Source organism: Seriola lalandi, unplaced genomic scaffold (assembly GCF_002814215.2).
Source record: "Seriola lalandi dorsalis isolate HSWRI2012SDOR001 ecotype SW California unplaced genomic scaffold, Sedor1 jcf7180002054879, whole genome shotgun sequence".
Lineage (NCBI taxonomy): Eukaryota > Metazoa > Chordata > Actinopteri > Carangiformes > Carangidae > Seriola > Seriola lalandi.
In genome coordinates, this window is record NW_019525432.1 from 1,647,815 (window position 1) to 1,652,999 (window position 5,185).

General features: G+C 42.2%; 1 protein-coding gene across 3 annotated transcripts in view; it reads right to left on the bottom strand.

Annotated features, from left to right (window-relative positions):
• The window catches only part of LOC111671450 (growth factor receptor-bound protein 10-like), a 45,363-nt gene that overhangs the window by 31,367 nt on the left and 8,811 nt on the right, over nucleotides 1–5,185 (bottom strand). The window lies entirely within an intron of this gene.

The following is a 5,185-nucleotide window of genomic DNA, read 5'->3' on the forward strand; positions in this document are numbered from 1 at the left end:
GGGGGCAGCAGCAAACATCATGCTTCACTTTTCCTCACTACTTACTTTTCCTTCCTCGGCATTTTGACCTTTTGTCCCATTCCTACTGTACATACTCTAACTATGCCCCAGCCCTCTCACCGGCACCTTTAATTAGTCATAATTTCACATGGTAAACGAGACAAAATATTGCCAAAGGCACATTGTGGTCCTGAACCATCGAGCATGAGAACACAGAGAGAGAACACACAGTCTTGTTTTGAAGTTACACTCCTCCTCGTGTTGCATTTCACTTTGGCTTGGATTCCTTCCAGTGACTGTGTAGTACACTAACTCTCTGGTTTGCCATTGGTCAGATTATGTGAAACCTGTCATTCAAGGGGCTGACATGTCTATCAAGCACTGGAGGTTGGAACCAACAGTCACCCACAGACCAAACGACCAACAGAACCAAACCAGGGTGAAAGGGCCTCGAGAGCCGCTGTTGCAGGACGGTCAGTCGTTCATCTTTTAACCTGAGCTGTTATTAATTAACTGAAGTCAGTCAGCTACCCGAAGTGCTTTGATAACTTGCCTTTCATTTGCCCGTTTTTGTTCTTCAATACTGAATCGGTAGCACTTTATACTGAAAAATCAATTGCCCCTTGGCTTTGGGGGGGAAAAAAATAACATTGCCAGACTTACAGCAATTTATATTCAAAATCTAAACTTCTTAAAAAGTGTCCGAAATGGGGTGGAAATATCTCTAATAAAGCCAGTTTTATGTTAAGTGGGTCTGTAAGATGTCCTCAAGAGTGCAGTAGGTCTCCATGTGTTTCTGTATGTGTGTGTGTGTATATGTGTATATGTGTGTGTCCAAAGCCCTTTGGTCCTATGCGTCCCACCCCAACACCAACACCACACACAGAATTCCTGACATTCCTGTAGGAAGAAATTACAGCACTCGGGGAACATTCACCAGCCTGTTCATGGCACATAGTGACCAAATGATCAGGACAAAGTAGGGCACCAAAACACAAACACACACACACACATACACACATACACACACCCACACACATACACACACCCACAGGAGCCTAGGACACCATGTATGCTATGCAGTGCTGATGAGCATCTAATTATACAGGAGAATTAAAATAAAGAGCACTGCATGGGTACAGCATGTACAAACGCACACACACACACACACGCACGCATACACAAACACACACACACACACACACACACACACACTGAGACCACCAAGCTTAAAAGAAGCCTCTGTACCAAAAACAGCTGGACCGATGTCAGATCACAAAGAGGTATAGATGAACCACATACACACACACACAGAGGACAGAGAGTCAGACATGTGATGTGATGCAGGGGTTCATGAGTGGGACATAGGTTGGGGTACATGGGGGGGGCAGTTGGAAAAGAACAAGAGAGCACATGAGGACAGTCAGAAATGGTTATTATATAAGGCTACAATATCCAGTAAGCCTTTTCCACAGCAGGCATTTTGACTTGTTAGACTAGGAGAAGCACAGGAGTAATTAATAACGTTAACGAACGCTCTGTTCTTTTCCAGCGTCGCAGTAAGTCACGACACTGTGGTGAGCCAGCATGATCAATACAGATGTTCAATTCAGCCATCATGCACTTTATTATTTACCCCTATGCTTTTCCCCTCAGTAACATGCCAACATGTCTATGTCCTATTATTACACATTGATAGCCACAGATGGAAGATAGATTTAACTTCTCAGAACTTCAATATCAAGACATCTTGATGAAACATTATGTGACATTTATGAAAAATAAAATGGCCTTTTCTCAGATTTGGGCTTAAAACTTAAACTTTCAGTTCCAGAAATGATAAAAAAGCTGTTTGGAACAGTAAACTAGAATTACCGCCTCGTGGTCGCATGTCTCTGCCAACCAGCGTTGACTAATGGCCAGAAAAGTGTTTTTGCAGAACATTATGATGTCAAAGTGAAGTTGACCTTTGACCTTTTGGACGGACAGACTACCCAAAAACATTATGCCTGCGGGCCACGCCTGTCGCCAGCGCAGAGGCATAAAAACTGATTCATAGTTGTGTACTGAAAGTCTGTAAGTGCTTTATAGCCATGCTAGCTGCGTGGCTGTAGGGATAGTGACGTCCGTCTGTCTGTCCGTCCACCACTTTGCTCCAGGCTGAAATAGCTCAACAACTGCTCGCTGGACTGCTATTACATTTTATACAGACATTCATGGTCCCCAGAAGATGAGTCCTAATGACTTCGATGATCCCCTCATTCTTCTGCTAGTGCCAACACAAGTTCATATTTGCGGCTTTGAGTAAATGTCTCGCTGACCCGTTCATCTATCTAGTTTTCCTTCATTCAGCACCAACATCAGGTCAGAATTTCAGTTTGTCCATTACTTTGGTTTACGACCAAGTATCTGCAAAACTAATGACATGTCCTTAACTGTACTTTGTGCTTTTCTGTTCAGTTTCTAGTCTTTATGCTAAGCTAAGCTAACAAGCTGCTGGCTGAAGATGCCAGTGAGTGAATAAGATGTTGAACTATTCCTTATACTTAAAGAATAGAATTTAAAATCACAATGCTTGGCCATGCAACATCAGTTTGTAAAGATTAAAAAACCAGTGGACATTTTTGTTTTGGGGGTAGCTGCATGTTCACTTTGGGATGGCAATAGCTCCAGTTCAAGATGGCTCTGTGGGAGTTACATGAAAATAACTATAATCTCTGAGTGCAAAGGAGGTAGTTGGTTCACTCATCATTGGTAAGTTTAGCTTTTCTCTGGACAAATCTGCAATTCGTCACTGTCTTTGCAAAGAGGAGTACACTTACAAACAATATTTCATGTGCACAAATGGGAAGATCCATATCATCTTAATTGCTGGAAATTTGAAGGTTTTCTCTCCACTTTGTGATTAAGGCTGATAAGAGTTTTCCTCTCCCTCCTGCGGTTGCTGGCTCATGCCCACACTGCACTGCTGGCTTCACTCAAGTTAATCAGAGCACATATAGCATGAAAATGTCTTCCCCTCCCTCTCCTCTACTAACTGTGACTTTAAATGTAAAAGAACTGCTGCAGCAGTCTGGCTCACATCTGACGACAAAACCTACCATACAACCGTGGCCAATTCATTCCTGTAAGATCCCAGAATATACTGAATGAGTGCTCTCTGTCCCTGGCCACGACAACCTGCAATCATCGATCTCTGACGGCAGTGTAGAGGTCAGACAACAGAGCCGGACGTTTAAAGGGCAAAGTGCAAGCGAGTTCTTTTACAGGCAATAAAAATATACACATAAAAATGCACTTTTGATACATTTTGCACAAGTACTCAAAACATATACTGTATGTATACTGTATACTGTACTAGAGTTTTTGTTGTTGCCCTTTCTGTTTTCTCATTGTGATGTCAGTGTATTCACAACTGCATTGTGGGAAGCATGTTTTTCCTAGGGACAATAAAGTTAAAGGGAAACTAGTGAGGTCTTGGATTTCAGTCTCCAAACATGAGGTGTAAATGTGGGCGGACAGAGTGAATACGTTTTCTCTTTACAATCACAACTGTGATGCAAGTTACTTTAAAGCCTCCAGCTACCAGTGATAACCAGCAGGCTGTTACACTGAGCAGCTAACTCTACTGAACTGAAGCAGGGCAATGCTAGGGGAGGAAACACAAATCAAATAAGACGCTTCATAATAAAGATTAGGATCAAAACATTAAATCTGGTACAGTATAATTGCTGGCTTGAACGCAGGCGACACCATAGTACGTAAGAAGACACGTCATCAGATCATCAAAAAGACATTCTTAGCATAAATGAAGGGCAGGTAACCTGAACCTGAACGCATCCATCAGTGTGGCTGATGTGATCTTTCTCTGTAGTGCAAAGTCAAAATGAAACAATAGCAGGGTGACTCTGCCTCTTGCTTTTTTCACTAATGTCATCAATCAGTTTTCTTTTTTCCCCACAACTTATATTTAGGTCTTCTCCTATAATCTTCTTCTTGCATGCTTACCTGACACTGCATGTTGATTTATGTGAAGAACATAGCTTAGTTAAATATTTGGACAACTGTACACAAACCCACAGTACATTAACATATGCAATAAAAGACATTTTAAAAGCCGTGTGTCCACTGTATGACGTTATGATAATACCCTCAGCTACCCTTATGCTGCTCGTATCATCAACTTGTGGTTTAATTCAGTGCAGTCTATGGGTTATTTATGATTACGGATTGTAATTTACTTTTCCTCTTCCCCTCAACCTGACTCATCAACTTCTACTTCAGTTAGTGCTTTTCCATTTCCCACAGTTACGTTCGCAACTACCACAAAGTGGATATGAAATTGCTGCAATCACTTTATTTTTATGAGTAGGTAAAGAAAGAAAGTCATATCAGTGCACAAGTTTTTTCCACTTGAGAAGAAGCAGGTCACAGCATTGCATTCTGGTACACTGAGGCTACTGTCAGTGGAAAATTCACTCTGAAAAAAAAATATATATATATGACTGTCAGCTCTAGAAGGAAAACCTTCTTTCTTCATTTTGATGGACTTACCAATCAAATCTGATAATTATTATCGAGGTTTTACAGCAGCAGCAGCACCTGAAATACCTCAACTTGATGCCTCGTTGCCTCAGCTTCACTAGTTATCTATAGGAACAAGGCAACACTGTGCACCACCAAACAAACTGGACCTAGATACTACAAACTGGAATTCAAATATACGACTTCTCTTATATACTCCTGGATTGTCACTGCCTGTCTTCAAGTTTGAACCCGCATACCTATTACTATCCCCACCCCTGCCCCACAGAACTATGACCTACTTTCTATAAACTCCCCTCTCCCCAGCGCTGGGTGACCTACAAGCCTATATAAACAACACATCCATACATCCCTTCACCCCATTCACGTGAAGCCGTATTTACAAAACTCCCACACGAGCATGAGCACCACACGTCAACAGGGCAGAAAATCCACTAAACGACCAACTCAAGGGAGAAAAAAAAGGAAAAAAAGAAGAGGTTGAGGAGGGAGAATTTACAACCTCTCCTCTCCTCAGGTTGGCCACTTTCCAAAAGGATTCCCAAGATTTTCCACGATGGCTGAAGGGATATCTGGGAATATATTGGAAGCAGGCTAATGCATGTGTGTGCGTATGGGGAGGGGAGGGGGGGGGGGGGGG